At 46.8% G+C, this 24,008-nt stretch overlaps 1 long non-coding RNA gene across 1 annotated transcript; it reads right to left on the bottom strand.

The window, feature by feature from the left end:
- Nucleotides 1-12,219: 12,219 nt before the first annotated feature.
- On the bottom strand, nt 12,220-13,224 carry LOC120673062. The gene is made up of 2 exons (XR_005674491.1): nt 12,692-13,224; nt 12,220-12,583 (listed from the first exon to the last, which is right to left on the bottom strand). It is a non-coding gene; the product is annotated as an uncharacterized LOC120673062 (long non-coding RNA).
- Between the last annotated feature and the right edge of the window lie 10,784 nt (nt 13,225-24,008).

The raw sequence follows: 24,008 nt of genomic DNA, 5'->3' as shown, positions 1-24,008 counted from the left end.
GATGGTGCCGGCGCAGACGACGCCGAGGCACGTGATGACGAAGCGGTGGCCCTGTTGGCCGCAATGCTGAGTTGCGACATGCCAGCCTCAACCCACGTGGGGGAGTTGTGGCGTGCCACACAGCGCTGCTCCGCGCGTGCTTGTCGCGAACGGTGGTCCGAGCGCCTATTGCGCTGGGCTGGTGGTGTCGGAGCGATGGGGTTGCGTTTAGGCGAGAGGAGCTCCATGAGGTAACCGTTGCCGGTTGCTCTGAACTCGAGACTCCCGAACCAGATCACGTATCCAGCTGGGAGCGGATCCGAAACGTCCATGGGGTACGGGTTGGATCTGCTCGCCATCCCTGGAGATCAAATGGGAACCAGAGAGAAAATGTCACGCAGCGGACCCCTACCTGGCACGCCAACTGTCGGTGTCCCGACCCGGGGGTCCGGATCCCAACTAGTAAATGATACGTGTTTCCTCGTCCGAGATGTTGATGCAAGAGGCAACACAGTAACGCACGGGTTTATCCTGGTTCCGGCCACGGGGCCGTATGTCCAGCAAAAGGGTGTGCAAGGGCACTGTATTATCTTGCACCCGAAGTGCTTGTAGTAGGGGGTACAAGCGAGGCGAGAGAGGGAGGGAGGCTCCCAAGTCTCCGCTAGAAGAGAAGTCGGTTAAGGTGAGAAAGTACACTGCGGGGCATGGCGTCGGGCGTGGCAGTCGTCCTGGATGTCGTCCGTGGTCTTGCGGAGATCGCGCCGGCGTGTTGCCAACCCCAGCAGGCGGCGTGGTCGTCGCTGTAGGGTGTACTGTCCTCCAGATGTGGCGTGATGGAGTTTTGTGAGCCCTGCAGGTCAGTGTCCTGCGTGCTCCAGCGGTGAAGGGGCACGTGCCGGTCCCGGTCCTCCCTGGATAAAGTGCCGATGCGCGCACTAAGGAGGTCTGAGGGTAGCGTGGAGGTCCCGGACCCCTCGAGGAGGGAGGTCCGGGACTTTGGCCGCGTGTGCTAAGCATCCCCCTGGAAGGGCATGTGGCGTCGCCGGACCCCTTCCTAAGCAGGAGGCGGGTCCGGGGCCATACGTGTGATGATGTGGAGTCCGGACGGCCGGAGTTGGCAGAATAGTGATGGGAACATTGCCGAGCGCACTTCGTCCCATGTCGCAGGTCCACAGTGCCGCCACAGCGTCCGGGATGGCAGAGTAGTGACCGGAGTTGGCGGATGGGACTCCGGTCACAGCCACTGTGGGGAATGGCGGCCTGATGCCGTCTGTCCTGGGCACTGTGGAGGAGTGGTTGGCACTTAATGCCTTCGTACGACAGACGGGTGAGCGGCAGGGCCATTTGTCCTTTATGCCGAGGGGTACCCTCGAGCGAGGCGGAGATGTTTTGCCTGCTCAAGGGTTCGTGCGCTACCCTCGAGCGAGGCGGAGATGTTTTGCCCGCTCGAGGGTAGATTCGCTACCCTCGAGTGAGGCGGAGATGTGTGGCGCAGTCGAGGGTCTCGGTGGGAGCCCTTGAGCGAGGCGGAGTTCGTTCCGCGGGCCCGAGGGGGGACGTGAATGGGCCGCACGATGGGCTTCCTTGAGTCCTTTCCTTTCTTCCAGATTGGAAGGAGGCCATGGGCCTTCGTGGCCCGGTTGCATTAACATGTGCTTGCGTTTTTAGAGTAATCTTAGCACCCCGATTAGGGTGTCCCTAATCGTGGTACCCGACAAGATGCATTACATCATGTAGCCATCAAGGTATGCAGAACATTAACGTACAAAATCTCCTACAGTTCTTGCATCACCAACCACTAGGATCTAGACAATCGACCACAAAAATACTTACATAAAAAGTAAAAAAAGGCAATCATCTCTAAGATTAAACTGCATCTAGGATGGAACGAGAGCTTAACCATCAATTTAGTCTTCTTACATGACATGTTAACTGGACATGTGTTTTGTAGCCATGCCAGTTGGCCTCATTCAGAAAAGCCTAAATGCCCATCTCATGCAGCCAGTTAGGTATCATGAGGCAACATGGCCACTAACTCCAATTCCTATATGACTACCACGAAGATCTTCACAGAATATTTTCAACCATATTAAAATGCCTTTAGTGGTGTTTATTTGCTTATGTTATGGTTATATACTTTTCAAATGTTTTGATATTTTTCTTTTCAGTTGTTAATCTGGACAAAGCAGTGCAATAATCTAATTTCATCAAAATTTATCAACACTCAATAGAGATATTTAATTTAGAACCCAGATAACGACAATATATTATATATTCAATATTTTGATCAAATATTAAATCGTATGTCCGTATGTATCGCTTTGGTTATCAACTTTGTATTTACATTTGAATAAGATAGTTGAGATGATCCTTTCTTTGCAACTTAACATAAACTCAACAGAAAGAGTTACTATTATGAAGTGCACTACTCACATTTTACACTTGAAATATGATCGGTCACTATCTCTTACCAACATGCTAAACCAAATTCCCAATGTTAATTCAACAAAGAGCGATATGGATGAAATCTAGATCTGTTTACATTAGATACCTCTCCTACAAAATCACGGATTTTCAAATCAAATCTAAACAAGGCTTGCCCAGTAATTTGGATTTAGATGTAGTCCAAAATGTATCTTATAATGTGATCGATGAATCTCTCCAAACTTTTTTTTGGTGAATTTTCTTCGAAACTTGACTCATTATTGAGAAAACATGTGTGACCGTTATTGAAGCTTAATTAGCCTCGTTCTAACAGGATCTGATTCTCTACTTGGATCATTAAAGATAAGGTAGTTTCACCAGGGTTTAATGGTTGACTTGATGATAGGCATAGTACAACCTTGCAAGATTTGAAAATTTGGCACCTGCACATACATTTGTTTGGGAGAGCTTCATTCGCACGGATATAACTAATACAATCCATGTTGCTATTTTGTCCCTAAGCATGTACTATTGCACATACATTTAGTTAGGGCCATCTCTCGGTGAATTTTATTACCTCATTTCAGTGACATGTTTTGGAACACATACGTGTTACTTTTTGAGCGTCCATACTCTAAATGGTTGATGTTAAATTCAATTTATAAGTGAGTGACATGTTTGAAACTATTGGATATTGACAATTGGGTGCGGCTATCTATAGTTGTCTTCTGGTTTCATGCTAATACTTATCTATCTCTTGTCATTTGGTAGTTAACAACGAAGGGCAACAAATCACCCACTCCCTCCATCCTAAAAAACAAGTTATTCTAGAGTTCAGAATTTGTCCCAAAAAATAAGTCATCTTACCCTATTTAGAAAGGTCATGTTCATGCAAGAATCAATTAGTGCCAAATATGGGTAATAAATTGGGGCAAATTTGGTCATTTTACCTTCTTATTAGTTTATCCTAAATTTTCTAGGATGACTTGTTTTTTGGGATGGAGGGAGTAGATCCCTATTGTCATTTAGTAACTAATATTGAAGGGTTACAAATCAAGGTCTCAACAAAAAAATATAATAAGAGTTCCACTAGAAAAGATTAACTTCACAAATCACAATTCAAAAGACCAAACTTTTAAGTAAAATAAATAGGTGCAACTCAAGACAAAAAAAATGTTTATTTCAATCAATTTCTGCTTATTTAGTGGAAATTTATGGAAAAGACTTGATCACAACTTGATTCCTACTATTAAGAATCTCAATTTTCCAATGTGGTGGGCGTACTCAATGCAATCAGTCATGCATAGGCCACTATGGACCTTGAACCCTCTACATATAGTTCTTAGTTCATTGAGGTGTTTTTTAAGGCTATCGAGGTATTTGGTAAGGCAGTTTGATGTGGATATCTGAATGGCAGAGATTCTATTTGAAAATAGTAAAGGTATAGCTTATTAAGAAAGATAAAACTAGTAATGAGTCCAACTTTTCTTAAAAAATAAATGGTTTCACGATGTTTTGTTATTATAGCTTAGGCGGTTCGATAGTGACAGTGGGTGAGTACTGTGAGCAGGGATTCGTGGGAACCCCTGTTTAGAGATTCGGCCAGGGGTATAAACCGCGCAAGGATCTCCCCTAAGGATGCGAGTCGAGACAGTGGTTTTTAGATAGGTTTTGGCCACCCGAAGGCGTAATACCCTACGTCATGTGTGTGTTGTGATTGGTTCTTTGATGATCCCGAGTTGGTGAGCCCAAGCCCGGAATGTATCAGTTAGGTACCGAAAGAGCGGTCCCCTTACATGTCCTGGGACCTTCCTATTTATAGACTGTATCTGCCTTCTCTATTGCTCTCTAACTGGTGTGAACACACCATTTGCATGGTGGGCGCCATCTTCCAGGCTACCCTGCCTCTGTCAGGCGGGTAGGCGTCTTGTCGGGCCCGCTGTAGCAGGCTTCTGGGACCCGCCAGTGTCAGAGGCGTCCCGGGACGACCTCGGGGTGTCCCGGGGTGGCCGTAGACACTGTCCGGTGGGCCTTTGCGTCCCGAGGTGATCCGGGGTAGTCTGGCCGGCCCTCGTGCTCCCGGGGTGTCCCAGGGGACGTCTGGGGTAGGGCGAGGCGGCCACATGGTGACTTCTGGGGTTGCCCTGCGGGCCCTCCTGGTCCGGGGTGACCCCGGTCAACCCCAGGGCATCGCCCGGGGTGGCTTCTGGTTTTTACGGCGATGGGGGCACGGTAAGCGGCGATGGGGGCGCGGTAAGGGTCCCGGCCACCGTCCATCTTCAAGCCGATGGGACAGGTAGCTCAGGGATAAGCTATGCGCCGCCTATCGTCTTATCTTTCGAGAGCACGGCATCCCCGTAATCATGATGTTCTTACGGGGAAGTCGCGCATCCCCTCGGGCTCTGCACCGACCCCGGTGGCTGGACACCGTAACTGCTTGGTAAAGATATTTTTACGGGCGAGTGTCTTCGAGGGGAAGGAAACATCATTCCTGGGCTTCACGGGCCGGGTCAGGCCCAGCCCATTCCTGGTGGGTGCCCACCTCCATGGGCGGTCGTCCCTCGTGGGGGCCCACAACCGTGCCCGGCTGACATCACCGGCTGACGCGGCTGGTGAGTCCCCTCTTCCTTAATCAGCGCATAAGTCCGGGGTTATGGGGACCTCTGTTCCCATTATGCCGACAGATGGGGACCTTGGAAGCGGGGCGGCATTGGTCACCTTTTTTATGGCGACCAAAAGAAAAGATCCACGACATGGAGTGCTGAGGCAGACGCGGGAAGAATCCCGCTTGTGGTGTTTCATAGAGGCGACGAGAGCGAGATGGAGTCCAACGGCGGATGTGGCAAGACCCCGCGCGTTGTGTTGTCCTAGTGTTGACTGCAGGGCAGTCTTCGAGACGTTCGGATCTGGTGTTATCACTCGGTATTGCAGCGGTACTACGGCGTTAGGTTCCCTATGGCGGTGGACTTCTCGGTGCGATGACATCTTTTTCTCTTGGTTCCCTGTCGATACGGAGCCATGCGTGGAGGCTACAACAACTACATGAGTGAGAGGCGGTGGAGACGTGTCGTGGATTTTGGCTTGGCGCCGCTACGAGCCGTGTGTTGCAGCGCGGTTCTGCTACTGTTTATGTGGTGTGTTGCAGCCTCATTGATGTCTCAATCCAACCAGCTGGTTCTAACTGGAGTTGAGGGCTTACGCGCATCAATGCCTCAATCCAATCGGGCAAATCTTTTTTTTTCCTTTTCCTGCCTGTAGTCTTCCAGAGGTGTAGTCTTGTATTTTTTTCCTGCTATATTAATAGAAACTCGCACTATCATGTATGGTTGGTTCAAAAAATAGCTTTTATACATAGTGCTATTCACGTTTAAAAATAGTTTTTATACATAGTGCTATTCACGTTTAGTCTCTTATGACTAATTATCTTCCACTTGCAAGGCACACTTTCATCTATACGAGGTGATTGTGGTTCTAGGGATACACATTGGCCTGTTTCAGTGTCGTTAGACATAAATTGTTCAAATCAAGCTAGACACAAAATGGACAGCAGCCATAATTTGCTATCGGTGTCCTTTAAAAAAAAGTAATATGCTGTTGGTCCAATGGTATCGATTCCTGTACACTAAGATAGATGGATAAAAAATCCCAGCACATACTTACTAATATTAATATAAATAAAGATATATCGATCCCCATCTTTCTCAATAGAAGAAAATGTTTGCAGCAACACAACAATATTCTCCCTAGGATGTGGATTTTATTAGCGGTAGCTCCTACCCTTGCTTCGATCCCACTTTCTTTCCTTTGAAGGAATCCACTGCAACCCAGAAACAAGCAAAAGCCTCAAGCACTTGTCTTCTCTTCCATGGCTTTGATCCCTCCAACAAGGACACGGCCGGACCACCCTACTGCCGATCCAGCCCAGCCTCCGCCATGGCCGGACGCTCTTGCTTAGGCTGGCACTGACCAACAACCGCTGGATCCTAATTAAAAAGCCTCCCAAAGGCCATGCGAGGATATAGTAGTGGCAGCACGCAGCGGCAGGGTGTGCCAAGTGATCCGTCAGAGCCAGTAGGGGTTGACAGTGACCGAGACATGGCCAAAACAAGTGCGATTAGGGCGTGCAGCTGACGAGGTGGTGTGTAGTAGCTGAAGAATCTCACACGCACATCACATCTGAGAGATAGATGTTTATGCTGCGGTACCGTGCCGTGCTGATTGAGAGCTGTGACCAGCTTAAACCCTAAATAAGAATGAGCAGGCCTACTTTGCATACTAAATGCATCCATAACACTACGCGGTTCTATTTTTAATCCGAGCCATGTGCTGATTGGCGAGCTCACATTCAGTAGCTTGTCTAAAACGCAGCATGTATGTAAGAGCAGAGAAAAGTACTGAAGTTGGGGCAAGTATCAGACACGAAACAGTGGTTTTATGCTCTGGGTTTTAGTAATCCAGACAATAAGAGTAGAAAGAGGACAAGCTAACTCCAAATCAAGCCAAAGGCTTTTTTAGCCGGGCACTCTTTGACTTAGCCACTTAGGTAGACAAAATCGCACAAGTAGTATGATACAGACCGATGCGCATCGAGATAGCTTTTGCACTTTTGCCCAAAGATGGTGGCGTGTGGAGCTGAACCAAAGCGCATGCTACAAAGAGAAGATTGTGAGCTTAACCACAGATCATGAAGAAAAGCTCAACTGGTTTCTAAGAAGGTTATGTTGCGGTGAATTATTTAATTTAAAATTATCAGCATTCCACGTGAGCCGCCGTTTAATTTGAAGTTTTCAATTGGAGTGCAATTCTTTATGGGCAATTTTTCAAATAATGTGTCATTCAGTGTATTGATATTTTTGTTTGTTTACACGAAGAAGTTGAACATTCCTTGCCGCCTCTTGTAGCACACAGGTTCTACTCAGATACTACCACAAATGTGCCTAAGACCAATCTCAATAGAAGTGTCATGAACATTAATTTTGCATATATGACAAAAGAGAAAGAAGGGCCAATCTCTGACTCGGTTATCTAGTTCGCAGTCTTAGTAACTGTGCGATGACAATTCCTACTGAAACTGGCCTAATTCATTTTTAGTCATTGGTTCTGCATGCTTATATAGGCTCACAACATATATACATCTCCAATGCTTTGAAATATATATTTTGGATCAAGCTTTTGATACTTTGCATCCGAAGATAGAACAATTTCCTTCCGGATGTATACGCAACTCTTTATTACACAAAACATCTACCCCCTAAATGTCACGACATCTTCGAGAGTAAGCATCTTCTTATAGTTCTTATTAGAAGAGAGAGACGACCCTTCGTTCTAGCCGGCTACACGCATCTTTATTAAGTGCATCCCCCTTTTGGTTGCATCAACGGCATGCGTGAGTGAAAGTTTCATCATATGACAAAGTTTTTGGTAAACTTTTTTTAGTTCCATGATAATGCATTGCATTATTGTACCACAATGTTTTTTTTACCTTTTCTCGTTGGTGAAAAAGAAGGTTCCTCTGCACTGAACGTACGCTGTAAATATTCAGTCATACACATTTTAACAAGTTAGTGATAAGATGTCATAGTTGCACGCCTTCTTATTATGTGCATTCTTCTAATTCTATCTCTATCTCTACTAGTAACTTCTTGATATACCCGTGACAGAGCAAAATTTCAACATGATGAAGTTCTTAGTTAACATGTTTAGTTTCATGTCATTACATTATCTATATCGTCGTACTACCACAGTCAAAACTTTGCCTTTTGGTGTCGGGGGGTGGGGGGGGGGGGGGGTGAATCGTTTTACCAAGCGTAAAAAAGCTGAAATTTCCAACCGCACACACCTTGTTTGGTTCCCCAGCGCTATCTAGCGCTACAAAGGGAATCTCGCATGTATGGTGTGCTAAATGAAATATATTTACAAAACCTTTTCAGAGATGTGTATAATTTTTTGCGACGAATCTAATGACGGTAATTAATTGATGATTTGCTACAGCGATGCTACAGTAACCATCCTCTAATCGTGCGGTCAAATGCCTCGTTAGATTCTTCAGGGTCACTAGCGTAGGGGTTCTGAAGTTGGTTTTATAAACCGTCTTTGTTTGACACCGTAATTAGCAGTCAAAATATCACTATTTACTAGCACGCTACAAACCAAACGGGGCAGAATTACAGATCGGTTTACTCTAAGGTGCAGAGGCTTTTTCCCGTAAGAATTAATAGTCAATGGGTGTGTAGAGCCGAAGAAACCTCATGAGCTAGACAAACAAAGTGATATAGTCGTCACCCGTCACCCTCTCCCTTGCCCGTCCTTTCTGCTCCGCACCTGTACCTGGTACACGAAAAGGGAAAAAGAAAATCCGACGCAATTTGTTTATTAGTTGACTGCAAAAGAAAATTTGATTGGAATCTTGGAAAATGCATGTGTTTTTCCCCCAGAGAGCAGGTTGCAGAGGAGCCTAAAAACGGCAAGACAGGGACGAAAGGGAATGGGAATTCAAGCAGTTCACACCGGAGGCCGTGGGGATTCCCCTCCATCTCCTCCGATCCAGCCACCATCTCACCCGGACACGGGTGCCTGGGCAGCCTGGCTGCGCACAACACCAAGCCCCCTTTGTCGCTGCGAGCTCGCCGCTGTTGCCCTGCCGGCCGCCATTACCACGGCGGCTCAGCTGCATCATCCTCCCGGCCTGCCGGCCAACTTCTTCGCTCCGACCGGTTTGGTTCAGGGTATCGCGACGGCATCCGTGAGGGATCGGATCATCATGTCCCGTCGCGTGCGTCCGCCGTCTCCTCCGGGTGTACTTCCACGGCGGGCTGTTCCGCCACGGTTTCATGTTCATTTCCCGCAAGGTACAGGGCGGTACACCGCGACGCGCGCCGTGGGACCAGATGCCGTGAGGGCGAGAGCGTGGTCCCGTTAACCGAGCCTCCGCATTCTCCACCTTCCGATGACGCGCGGGCGGCTGAGAGGAGTTGTCGTCTCTTTTTTTCCCCCGAGATGATGATGATGAAATGGGAGGAATTCCTATTGTTAAGTTATAGGTTCCCAGCTAGTTTTCTTCTCCCGCGGTGCTTGTGGGGTTGGGTCATGTGATTCGCTATATGTTTGGTTTACTAGTCGCATGTGTTGCTATGAATCTTCGAAGAAAAAATAACCATTCTAGTCGTGGCGTTAACAAATTAAAATTTTCAGGGACGTTGGATACCGAATTTCCGACTGGTGTTAAGCCACTAACAAACCAGTGGGTATAGTTGTGAGCAGACGACACTCAATGCAAACACGTCAAGACCCGCACGGAGGCAACCTTCCATGGTGAGGTGTGAACCCAACAAGTACCATAACCATTGCATCACTGGCATCCCATGCATGCTCTTTCAGTCATAGGTTCCACATGCTACATAGGCTCATGTTCATAGCTAAACATTTACCATGGTTTATGTGTAAGGAATTGCATGCTTGTTACTCGTTGCGATGGCAGGATATAGGGTAGAAAGGAGAAAAAAAAAGCATAGAACGGGCTACGGCAACGGTTTCGAAACATGCCATTTTTTTGCAATGAGGACGCCGTGCATTCGAACCCCACAAACTAGCGAGACACCTGGGGTAAGCTCCAAAGCGGCATCTGGAACCTCCCAAATTTTGGAATTAAAAAAAAGGAAGAAGAAAGTCGCAAAAAAAAGGAAGAAGAGACTTTGGGGCTCCTATATAACTTGGAAGATGTTTAAGCAATATAACTTTAAAGCCCGCTAGATACACATTAGAGATCTAATTAGATTTAACATTTTTTTGAAAAATAGTTCAACATTTAAAAGAAATAGATTCAATATTTTTCTAGAAACATAGTGCAATAATTTTTGAAAAAATACTACATTCAACATTTTTTAACCGTCTACCTCAATATCTTAATATAATAGATTCAACATTTATCAAAATCTAAATCAATATTTTCTAAAAAATGGATGCAGCTTTTTCTCCGTCGATGGCGGCATGTGGAGGAGGAAACTGGGGGCGGCACGACAGACGTCGGAAGGATAGAAGTAGTTTGCACAAATATCCAACATTGAAAGATGGATGACCTTTTCATCTTTTGGAAAATATATTGTGTTTTTTTATATTACACAGTACAACTCAGATATTCACAACACACGCATACTCACACCTCTATGAGTACACGTACACAAACTCTACTCTATGAGCATTTTCGAAGACTAAGCCGCTAATATATTATGTGAGATTCACTAGCATTCTGAGAGAATAAGTCAGAACAAGTCAAACGCAGACAAACCATGCAGGACGATAGGATTTGAGGTAAAGAGAATAGGCTGGATGGGCCAGCTGGCCCAAACGAGACCGGAATTCCGTACCGGCGCCACCCCACCTTTTACGACGCTGACAGAGCGCTTGGCCCCCGCCGGGAAAATTCCCTCATCCAATGATGACGGGTGGCGCGCTTGCTTGCTTTCCATCATCCACACCGGGCAGCCTACTATTCCTCCCCAACGGGCGTGTGCGACCGCGCGAGCGAGCCCGGAAGGACAGCGACGGCCGGGCCGCGGGCGGGTGGGTGAGATCAGGACCGTTCGTTCGGCCACGGACGGCTGACGTCGCGCGGTGGGGCCCGGGGGCCGTTCCCGGATCGCGCGGTGTGCACCCCCCTCCCCCGTTGGGTAGGGATGGATCTAAACATTCGAATTCTTAGAACAAATTTGATATTTTAAAATAGATATGCTTAAAATTTTATGCTAATCTTTTTTTTATATTATCAAGCATATTATTACACATAAGAATAAAATTTTGTATAAATTTTTTTATGTATTATTTGCTCCCTACAATTAAAAAGGTGAAAAAAGATTCGTATCCGTATCCGATCCGTATTCGAATTTTTATATCTATTATTTGAGAATATATATGATAAATTTGAGGTTTAGTTTTTATGAATCTTTACAAGATCAATGTTAAATACAAGGCTATGAATTTACATAGTAAATTATATATCTTATTTGTCCATAATCGAAGAAAAATGACCAAAAATCTGAGATTCGAATAGACATCCGAATCCATCCTTACCGTTGGGGATGGCCGCCGGAGGGGGGAAAATATTCGCCAGCTGGGGACGTGGGCCACCCCTCGGACGGGCCAGTTTCTTTTTTTTTGAGTAAGGACGGGCCCGTTTCGGTTAAGGCCATCCGCACCGGGGAACTGTAAAGTTCCCTTCAGTACGCGGTCAGGTAAAAAAGAGCTGCAGCAGTAAACTACTCCCTCCATCCAAGTATGATAGATACTCCCTCCGTATCGTGAATAGAGGACGTTTTGGCGCCGGGGGCGTTTGCGATTAAAGACGACGTTCTGGAGGCCGAGGGTTAAATTGGACGCGATTGCCCCTAAGCACTACTCGTCATTAATCGCGCCGCCCGTTCGCAACTCGCCCGTTCGCATAGTCTCTCCTCGTCATTAATCGCGGACTCCTCGACTGAAGAAATCATCGCGCACGCGCACGACTCATGCATCTCCCTCACGCGCTCGCCTTCTTCGTTTCGTCGCTATGGAGACCGGCGGCGCTCAGGGTGCTGGTCGCCGCGGAACGGCGTCGGGCCGAAGTCGGAGGCGCTCGCCGCGGAGGACATCGGGCCGGAGTCGGAGGCGCTCGTCGTGGACGGCGTTGGGCCGGAGTCGGAGACGCTCGCCGCGGAGGACGTCGTCGACCCGCTACTGTGTGAAGATGGAGTACTGCTCGTCGCCGCGTTGGACCATCGGCGTCATGCTCGGCCGCATCAAGATGGAGTACTGTGTGAACGTTTCAACGAGCACTATCCTGGCTGGCTACCGACAGAGGAAGCATCGGTAAGATAATTTAATTCATGCATCATTACAAATTCAGTCCATGCAACAATCGGCAACAAGAAAGGATGACGTCTCTACTACAAAAGCTAACAAGCATCAATCAAATTGTTTCATGCAGCAAGAATGAGTACTCCTCGGCAAGACTAGCCTCGGCTTCATGAAGCACTGATGGATCACAAGGGATACAAGATGGAAGCCGATCTTCTCTTTCTAGAGTTTCTTTTTTCATGTGAGGAATCTGAAACTTGTTGCAACCTTTCACTTTCATTGCTTCCATGAAGACACCTTGTAGTGTTAGAAACATCCGGTTTGCTAGGTGTGCCGAGTACTCCATAAAAGCCTACAAAACAATTGTGCAACAAATGAATGAATGAGAAAATTTGTTGTTCAAAAAAAACATTGAAACATGTGTGACCAATTTGAATTGCTTCCATGAATTGCAAATTACCTCTTTGACGGTTGGAACTAGAGCCTCTACAGATTTTGCATCCTTCTTATATTGAATTGCTTGTATTGCTCGAAAGAAACCCAAGTCAAGAATGTTGAAATCCGGAGAGTTTGGTGGTTGACAAATTAGGCGGATATCAAATCCTCCTAGCTTAGCGGCCGCACAAAATTCCGGATCATCCACTTTCAAATGAGAGGGTGCATTGTCTTGTTGGATGAAGATTGGTCTACCCACATCTTCTCTTGGCCATTTGGATCTAATGGCCGGCAACACTTGGTTGATCATGAAATCCCTAATCACATCTCTAGTGATCGATGTAATGGGTTTCATAACCATGTCTCCACGAACACGGCCGGTCCTCTCATTACCTCTCATAGCCGGTTCATAATGAACAAGTGGGAAACATCCAATCCTACCATCAAAAGTGCAAACCTCATCCCTAAACCTTGGTCGAGCGCAAACACACAAGAACATGAGCCTAGGGATGTAGTTTTTATTCTTACAAGTCCGATGGGGTAAATCTTCTTCGGGTAGCAAATAATATCTTTCAGTTTTTTGATGTAGGTAAAACCATTTCTCATCAATAAAAACAAAGTCATACAACTCCTTAAACTTTGGATCATCAAGCAACTCCCTGTTAACCATGTCAACACACCACTGTAACCTAGCCCTCTTGTTTGCTTCAGTGAGATAGGGTTTGATGCTACTAGAGTGGCGCCTAAGGTAACCTTTTTTCAAATACCTTTGAATCTGCCATTTGCTCAAATTTAGTGCCTTGCACACATCATCTATTGTCATTCTTTGCTTTAAAGGAATGTTTCTCAATGCATCTAAGTCAACAGGGATTTGCTTGCGGCCTACTCTACCCTTCTTTAGACCTGAAACAACAACCGGAATGGAGTTTGCTAGTTGTGTTGTACCTCTTTTCCATAACCTCTGAACTGCCCGAATATGAAGCCCAAATTGCTCGGCGACAATGGTAGTGTCCTTCTTGCCTAGTTTACCATTGTTGCTTCTAGCCAACAAAGATTGGTAAACTTGTTTGCGGAGGTGTTCTATCATCTCTTTCCTTCGATGGGGCTGTTCAACAGGTTCTGTTAAAAAAAATAATGCTTAGTGTTCATAGCAACAGCAAGTTCTATTCTTAGCTAGCAACAGCAAGTTCTTTTCAAAGATAAACATCATCACTAAAAACCTTACCAGCATCGTTCCCTATATAAGAGAAATCCACGGCACCAAATTCATCAAGCGGTATGTTCAAATCGACTGTAAAAAAACAATGATACGGTGCCGGCCGTAAGTGATGAGAACTGAACAAAAAAACTGCAAATAACGTGGACCTTGGTCGCTAAGTGATGCATTACCGCCATGGTTATCTTGTGGCTCGTCATCGACGTGGACGTCGTTGTCGTTGTCACCTTCAACGGGAGCCTCAACAGCATGTTCTACTTGTGGCAGGTTCAGATCAAAGCCTATGTAAAACAAAACGAATGCTTTATAGAAAGTACTACGTCGTCGTCAAATGCAAGTCTGTTTGCAAAAGGAAACTAATAACAGATGCCTTACCGCTTTCATTCTCCAATGGAGGCTCGTCGAGATGAACTTCATCCACGCTATCGTCATCTTCAGGCTCCTCGAGACGAACGTTGAGATCAAACCCAGCAACTGAATCGGCCATGGATGAACAAGAGAGGAACAAGCAAGCAAGTGAAGGAGTGGAGTAAAAGTGGCGTGGAGCACAGAAGAAGCAAGCTAGTGAACGAGTGCATTTAAACTGCTCGGAAGATGTGGCATGAGTAATCGAAGCGTCGGCCGAGATGAGCGCCAAAATACAAAAGCGAACGCGCGAACGTACAGCAAAGCAGCGATCCGTGAGCGCCAGCGCCAAAAACACACGAAAACGCGAGCGAGCAGTGAGCGCCAGCGCCAAAAACGCGAGCAGCACAGCGGCATGCCACGCAGCGCGCAGTGCCATGCAAATACACCTGCTCAACGGCCAAAAAAAACACCCAACCAGGGATCGAACCAGCGCCCTCCAGCACCGGGACAAGTGACACAGACCAACCGAGGTACACACGTTTCGATGGCTATAGTGCACCCGATATCTATTTAATAAGGGCAAGACAGGAAAACTAACCCCTAATTAATCACCCCTTGGTAATCGTACTCATGTCCTAAACGTCATCTAATTAGGATACGGAGGGAGTATATTTGCACGTGGCACAATGACCAAGGGCACCAAGTGTGCTTATCAATCTCATAAATGCAACATAGACTTTTTGTTGGTCCTCCAATGTTTTAACTGGGAACTCCTCGTTTCTAGTGCTATTTATTGCCACAACTCATGCCAATAGCAAATATAGCTATCATTTTTGAACATTTGAAATTTTGAAATATAGCTATCAAAAGTGGATGGAGGGAGTATATAGTTTACGCAACCGTTGCGGATGCCCGGACGCACGCCAAATCTGGCAGGGCAGCGGACGCCCGCTACGCGCCTCTGTGGCGCGGGGCCCACGCATCCGCGTGCATCCCCCAACTGCCCGGTGCAGGGCCGCGAGGGAGGAGCAGGAGGAGGGCGGCGGATGCAGGCGAGCGTGTGGACAGAGGGTCGCCGGCGGAGGGAGAGCAAGGAGGGGGCGCGGCGCAGCGAGGAGAGCCGGCGGCGGCGCGTGGCCGGAGGAGGGAGGAGGACGGAAGAGGGAGGCCGGGGAAGCTCGCCGTGGACACCGCGCCGCGCCTCTGCCCCGCCGTGGACGCCGCGCTCGCCGTGGCACCTCCTTGGCTGCCACGGACGCCGAAGCCGCACCGGAGGAGCCCCTGCTAGCGCCGGATTTGGCGCCACGGCGGCCGTCGGGGAAGAAGAGGGAGGGGGCACCAGCGCAGAGCTCGCCCTGCAGTGGAGGGAGGCCGCCGGTGAGAGGAGAACCGGGGAGGGAGGCCACCGAGCTCGGCCGGCGGCGCGCAGATCTGAGGCTGAGCTCGGCCATGGCCTCCGCCGCGCGCCAAGAGCGACGGCCGAGCTCGCTCTGGTCGCCGGCGGCGATGGCTGCGGCGTTCCGGTCGGGGGGCAGTGGCCGGGGAGGACGGGCAGGAAGCCCGAGCTCGAGGTGGGAAGGAGGGGCGGCGAGCCCGTGTCGTGGCACGGTCGGCTCCCTCCTCGCGCCGGCCCGGCCGCCGAGCGCCGCAAGTGCTGCCGCGCGCCGCCACCGCCGCCGAACGCCGCAGCTACAGCCTCGCGCCGGCCCGCCGCCGCCGCCGAACGCCGTGCCCGCGGCCGCGCCTCCACCTCCAACGCCGCGCTGCGCGGGCCTCCGCCACCGTGCCCGTGGCCGGCCGTCGTGCTCGCCGGGGCTCGCCGTGGCCACGCAGTTTGCCCCGCCCCCGCGCAGGCCCAGTTCGGCCGCGGCGACCGCGCGAGCCCAGTTCGGCCGTGGCCACCGCGCGAGCCCAGTTCGGCCGCGGCGACAGGGACCGCCACACAGGGGCGGCAGAGCTCGATTAGGGGCAGCGCGAGAGGAGGGGGTGGTGGAGCTTGATTAGGGGCGGCGCTCAAGGAGGGGGCGTTGCGGAGCAGGAGGTGGAGCTCCACCGCGGCCGCCACAGCAGGCACGGGCGCACGGCCACGGTTACCTCATCCCCGTGGTGCGGTCGTCGTCGTCGTCTTCGTCTCCGGCCGCCTCGCGCGAGGGAGGAGGAGGGAGCAGGGGCCAGGGCTCACCAAACCGGTGGGAACCGGTCCGGTTTGTCCGGACCGGTTCCGGTTTCGGCCGGTACCCAAACGGCCAAAATTCAAAATTTAAATTCAAATTCAAAAAATGAAAAATTTCTAAAAATACTTCAAGTTGCGATGAATCTAATGGTATCAAATTTTCTGAAAAATTCGTTCATTTAGTATAGTTTGCGGGGATTTAAAGTTAAATCAAAAAAGAAAAATAAAAAAATAGGCCGGCCCATTAAGGCCCACCGGTCAAACCGGCCGGTAAACCGATTGCACGGGAGCTTTTGAATTTGGATTTGAATTCAAACCGGTCAAACTGACCGGTAAACCGGTCAAAACGGCCGGTAAACCGGTCGGAACCGGTTGCACGGGAGCTTTTGAATTTATAATAATTTGGATTTGAATTCAACCGGTTTCCACCGGTTACCGGTCCAACCGGTCCGGTAAACCGGAACCGGTGGCCGGCGGTTTGGCTTAACCGGTCGGGAAAAAAACTTGGCAGGGGCACGCCAGGGGCCGTGCAAGGAGGGGAGAAGGGGATGCGGCGCTCGCTGGCCGCGAGGGATGAGGAGGGAGGAGGGGCGCCGCGCCACCGGCGGCCGCGCGCTGGAGCTGAGCTCGCCGGTCGCGAGGAAAGAGGCAGGGTGGCGGGCGGCGGGCGGCGAGCTCCCGAGGAAGAGGAGCAGAGACGACGGAGAGAGGAGAGAGAATGGTATGGAAGGGAAGGTGCGGGGTAAAAAGAAAGAGATAAAAAATCTGACTGGTGGGGTCTGCGGTTTGTAGTTGATATAGAGGGAGATGTAGAGGATGAATGAGTGCGGAGAAACTGGTGGTAGAGGAGAGAATCTTGCTGACTAAGATAGAATATTCCTTTTAGAGGGACGATATAGAGGAAAATGAGTGCAGATAGCCTAAGGGCATATTTCTATTTTTGTTCCTCTTTGATGCGTGCGCTCTATTTTCAACTGGGCCCTTGTTTAGTTGCATAATTCAAAATTCCAAATTTTTTCCGGCACCTGCATAGAGACTTAAATCTAGACGAAATAAAAAACGCATTGCACAGTTTGCCTGTAAATCGCTAGACGAATCTAATGAACCTAATTATGCCGTAATTAGACGCTAAATTGCTACAGTAATGCTATAGTAAATAACCTCTAATGCTAGATTTATTAGGCTCATTAGATTCGTCTCGCGATTTACAAATGAGTTTTGTAATTAATTTTGTGATTAGTCTATGTTTAGTACTTCAATGAAGAAAAACTTTAGGATGTTTTTCCATTTCAACTCTTGCATCTTATTAGTAGTAAGATAATGGAGGATGATATGCGCTTTCGGAGCCTTCGTGCTCCATGTGGTTAGAACCTCCACGGGGCTCGCATTTTGATCTTTTAGCAGTGTCATAACATATTATGAACTAAGATACACACATAGCACAGTGCTGGGATAAAACTAAGATGGCAGAGAAAATACAAATTTTGACGCTTAGGTTGGTATAGACACGTACCGTAGCACATGTCTATTGCCCGTCAATATTGGATATCACATCGGGTTGCAATGTACTTCTTTTTAGCTGTGCCATAACGCATTATAAACTACGATCCGCAGAGTGCCGCGGGAAAGCTAGCCTGGCAGAGAAAAGTAAGGGACTGTAACGGAAGCGGTGGAGCTAAGCGCGGTACAGATGTATCTAGGCCGATATTTATTGCACTCAAACATTGGATATCAGGTAGTCTTTGGTATCCAGGAGGAGCCTCACAGTGTTTAAATGCCAACTAAAAGAGTGCCAAACCTCTCGTCACAACCTCTAGACCGATATGATAGCGGGATAAAGCAATGATGTATGTGTGTATCTGGAGTAGTCGCAAAATAAGAGATGGATACCTTCGCACTAGTTATCCTCGCCGAAGAATAACCTGTACAATTTGTGACGCGTTGGACAACGGTTAGTAATGCCAAATTCTAGATAGAGTCATGCAACGTCACATGATGGCTTTTTTGGAAGTTGAAGAAAAACTTTAGGATGGTTTTCCATTTCAACTCTTGCATCTTATTAGTAGTAAGATAATGATATGCGTTTTCGGGGCCTTTGTGCTCTGCGTGGTTAGAACCTCTAAGGGGCTTGCATTTTGATCTTTTAGCAGTGTCATAACGTATTATGAACTACGATACACACAGAGCACAGTGTTGGGATAAAACTAAGATGGCCGAGAGAATAAGAATTTTGACGCTTAGGTCTAGTATAGACATGTACCATAGCATATGCCTATTGCACGTCAGTATTGGATATCACATCGAGCTGCAATGTACTTCTTTTGTATATATCTAAGAGAACCCACACAACGTTTAGTGATAACTAAAGAAATACTCAATACTGAACCCGTCGTCACAACCTCTAGAAATGGCATGATAGTGGGATAAAATAATGATGCATGTATTTAAAGCAGTCGGGCCTTTCTACTAGTTATCCTCAGTTCCTCACCGGACAGCAACCAAGACAAATTTTGATGCTCCGCACAACATTTAGAGTAACTAGCAAGGTGACCTGCGCAAATAGCGCGGTTAGCTAGTTTTTTTCTTCATTCTCTCATCTAATTTTATTAAATTTCTTGCATATATATGAACCCATATTATCTTACAGCTACTGCATTTATTTTCCCATCACGTATCACATACAGAATTTACAATTTTCTATTACAGCTAGCAAGATACAGTCTTCTCCTCTATACTCACCATTATCTGTTGCCGCCATCACTCTCTTGAAATCTGACGCATTTTGACTTTTTTCTCCCCTTTACTCATAGTTGTTCCCTTTAAGCTAATGCTATTAGATTGTGCTTCTCCACGGTTATTCCAATATTCTTTTAGGTTGTCAACACGCTTCCTAAATTATTGTTTTATAATTTATTTATTTATTATATACATGTACTTATATTTATTTTCTCCCAAATTCATGTAGAATAGTAAAAAGTTTATTGTTTTAATTTCATATTAAAGTATATACTAATCATATTCAATGAAGTCTTTAGCTTAACCTAAAATATTATTTTATAATAAACACCAATGTGGTGTATATTTTTCTATTAGCATTGCGACTTCAACTACACTTTTAAATGTAGCTTAAACAAATTTAAATGGGCTATTCACATATGTAATTTGTTTCCCAACTCAATAGAAATAAAAATATCTATTTTTATTATTTTCTCAAAATATTACATTATTAATTATATCTGACATATATATTTATTTAGCTACTTTTTATTCAAAATTCATATGCGATTAACTATCACTTTTCGTAATTTTGATTATATATTTACCAATTTATTAACCATATTTGATATGAAAAGTTTGAACTTAAATTTGGCTATTTGTCATTTATATTTGATCTATACTATTTATTACTATTTGTCTTCCTAATTTGCTTCTTAGTTCTATACAGATCAGTTACTATTTTTATGTTTTATAATGTTTAAGTTTATCGATTTATTACTTTTATTAGATATGGAATCTTTGGTCAACTGCTAATTTCTTTATGTTTTGAATTTCGTATTTAACTATTTACTAATAGTAACTTTTTAGTGCTAATTTCATTATTTTATAATGAATAATTTAGCTATTTACTAATTGTTATTGACATGGACTATTTGATTAATTCCTAATTTTCATTTTTTTCTAATTTCTAATTTATCTATTTACTTAATCGTATTCGGCATGAATTCTTTGGTCATGTCTTAATTTTTTCTTAATTTATCAATTCTAAAACTACTTATTAATTATATTTAATAATATGGACTCTTGAGTTTGTTTAGATCATTATATCCCTATAAAATCCAATGTCGTAAATCCTTCTCTTTTTTAGATGTTTTGGTAAATGTGGTAGTTCGCTTTAACACACCCTTACTAATGTAATACTCATGGGAATTTCTTGATGTTTTGGTGAATGTGGTAGTTTCATTTAACACACCCTTACTAATATAGTACTCTATGGTTTGGAGCTTAAGCAGATTTATTGATAGACATCAATCATTTATTACTATGTTTTGTCATTCCCTCCATTTTTTTATGTTCACCTAGGATCTTAAATGTCTTCATGTGGATGCTTCAAAAAGAGTCTCCAGTAAGATAGTTTCTCCAGCCACATTTATGCATGTTCAGCAAGCTTAAAGACAGTATACAACACTGTCACTTTGTAAGCTCACAGATTAAATGTGTGATGCACAAAACTTTCATCATAACAATGCACGTCAACCGCAAATAAAAATGCAAACCAGCTCCACCAAAATTAAAGCTCAAGCAGTTGCATCATCGGCACCTATGCTGCAAATATTCAAATTCTATACCTTTTCACGTATGACAGCATATGCAAGCACAAAAAAATTTCTTGAAGATGCAGATCACAGCGTATAGCATTTTCAGAAACCATCATCAGCGCTAACTCCATGAAGAATTAATGATGCACCATTGAGCAGGTCTGAATATAATGTCTCAAATATAATTTCACTGTACAGTGTGCTCGCATACCTGAACAACAAAACTGAAAGAAAAAACACGAACCCATGCTGCCATGTCCTTTCAGGCAGACGGGAGAAGAGGAGCTAAACTAAAACCTGAACCCATGCTGCCATGTCCTTTCAGGCAGACGGGAGAAGAGGAGCTAAACTAAAACCTATCTGGAGGAGGCAGCATCACATCGTCTGCAAGTGCAAACTATGTGGATGATCCGTAGAGCACACGCCCCTTCCACCTGTGCAGCAAGCCGGTAACCATGACTGATCCTCGATATTCAAATAAGGCACATGCCGGGTTTTCGTGAACGCGATGGATTTGATCAAGCTGCATGCATTAACGCACCGTGAACATGCTGCTCCGGCATGTGTCATGTGCTTATCCAATCAATTGCTTCGTATTCGTTATCGACTATTTAGTCATATTCTAATTTTCATTATTTTTTAATTCCGAAATTATCTATTTATTTACAAATTGTGTTCGGCATGGACTCTTTAGTCATATCCTAATTTTTTCTTCTTAATTCCGAAATTAGCTATTTATCAATCGTATCTGATACAGACTGTCGAGTTAGTTTAGACCGTTAGATTTTCATAAAATCCTATGGTGCAAATTCTTCTCTTTTTTATATTAATGTGAGAATTTCTAGATCCTCTCGGCGAACGTGGTGGTTTCTTGTAACACTCTTTTAATAATGTAATAGAAGATTCTCTTTCAAAAATTTTACGCGCTGCAACTAAATAAGGCCTGGGCCATCGAGGTTTCTTGTTTTTCCGATCGAGGCGCTGACGTGGCCGAAACAGCTGGCGGCATGGCCCTTGCACGTTGGTCACCAAGCACGGTAGTGATCACTGTAACGGAGGGAGACATGGCACGAGCCCTCGCACCAGGAGACCGTCCATGCCCAACGAGGGCGGCATGCCTATACGCAGCGGCCGACCGGCGAGATCCTGAGGTGAGTGGGTGCACACATCTGATCTGACCCCGTCAGCCCCTCGCGCGCGCGCGGCGGCCGTCGTCACTCACCCGGCCAGCGGCCACGCCGGGCATCAATGCTCCCCGCCGCGCGTGCGCACCCCAGTCATCCCCATGCCTCAGGGGTCTGGGCGCGCCGGCGCCCCCAAAACGGCGAACATCCCGGCGTCGCGACTCGCACGCTGCTCTGCTCTACCCGCGGCGCGCACCGCCGCCATGCCGGCGAAGGAGCCCTGTCGCGCCGCCAGCCGAACGAGCGCTCGCAGGGCACGGCAGCAGACCGGGGGCTACTACTCGCCATGCGACGCCCGCCTCAGGGGGAACGGGACTAGACTATGACTAGACCGAGCCGGCGAGCGACGTGACCGGTCGGATCCTGCGCGCGGATTGGGCCGGTCGCCGTCGGGCGATCGGGGACGGAGAGATGGCAATGGCATGGCACTTGCCGGCCGCGTGCGTGCCGTCTTGCGCTAGGCAACGCCGCGATGGGGATAAAGCTCCCCCTGTACGGTGCGTGTCCGTCGTCTGACGAGGCGCATGTGGCGTGTATGGGCATTTGATCTGCTTCACAGCAGTGGATCATCATCATCAAGACCTAGTCCAGCCGATCCAAGGTTAATTCCAGGTCTCCTTTCCGTCACACATGGCTCTGATCTTCCTTGCTGCATGTTTTTTCACTCTGGAAATAACCAACAGAAATGGGACTGGGGATCCAAGCTGCATTTTTTTTATCTTTCATTTTTTTTGCATCAAATCTTGTGGACTAGCTCGATCGACCAAGTATAAAAAGGTGATTTTCAGCGTGATGCTGCGGCGCCCGTCCTGCTACGCGCTTCTCTAAAATCTTTTCAAAAAGAAGGCCGGGCGGTCACTCAGACCGCGACACGTCTCGGTCTTATCAGTGCTAAGTACTCTCTCCCATCTGAAAAAGGGCACTAATTGAAAGGCTACCTTCTCTTGCTACGCACTGCACCTGCAGCACACCACACGCGTGTTTTGTACGAACGGAGCCACTAAACTAATTAAGCGTCATAATTAATCATCTCATCTCGCGTTAGTTGCCGGTTTTCCGGCCTTATTGTCTACCTGTGATTCTGTGGGCTGCTATGAGCTGCGGCTTTACAACAGGTCTTAAACTGAAAGTGGCGCCCAAAAAAAAAGTTTCTGGTAGTACAAGGATGCTTTTGTTTTGCAGACACTCGACATTTGGCAAAGCGAGGTGCCAGTAGAATATGTGTATATAATTCAGGCAACAGAAGCTAATATAACCAGTGTGGATCGTTTTAGACTTTGACATGGCATCAAAATTAAGTAGTTGCATTGACCCTTCACACACACACACACACACACACACACACACACACACACACACAAAACAAAACTATAACATTCAACTTGCACAAGTATGCATCAATGAACTATGCTAAATAGAGTATACAACAAAACTAGCCCAGCAAATGTACAAACATGTAGTAATAAGTAGTTTGACTGTATGGATCCTAGAACGAATTAACTACGGTGCGCCGCTGCTGGACAAGAAAATTATACTAGCATCAGTACTAATTAATCCAGATCCAGGCACAAGCAAGCTCACTGGCAGCACACACACACACACGGACACGGCATGTGTTTTGCGTAGGGGAGACAGATTATTTCCGAAGCCCTAGGCCTACTACCCCCTTTCGGCTTGGTCGGTTGTTACAATATACTTAGCGCCCTGACCCCTCTGGTTTTAGCAACGCAAAACTGGCCTCGGCGCCCTGCTCCTGCTCCCTCCCCAATTCTCTCCCACCAAGACAATGCAAATCTGCTGCCTCCGAGCTCAAAGCTGGGCGTGCTCGATCTGGATGGAATATTACAGGCAGCATCAGCAACTCATGTGCCGTCCAGCACCCGCGGTTTTTTATTTTTAATCCTTCATCACAAGGTGCATGCATGCATGTGTAGATTGGTTTAGTCAGTTGATCAGGTTAGAAGGCCATGCTTGCTAATCAGCCGCGTTGGACGATCCGTCACCGTCCATCGTGCATCGAGATTCGTGCGGGCGGTGGGTCAGCCAGGACCTTGGAGCTGCAGTTGGTGGCAAGATCAGGCCGGCAAGAGGTCAAGGGCCAATGG

Source organism: Panicum virgatum, chromosome 5N, assembly GCF_016808335.1.
Source record: "Panicum virgatum strain AP13 chromosome 5N, P.virgatum_v5, whole genome shotgun sequence".
Lineage (NCBI taxonomy): Eukaryota > Viridiplantae > Streptophyta > Magnoliopsida > Poales > Poaceae > Panicum > Panicum virgatum.
This window is presented reverse-complemented; position numbering and strand designations above follow the sequence as displayed.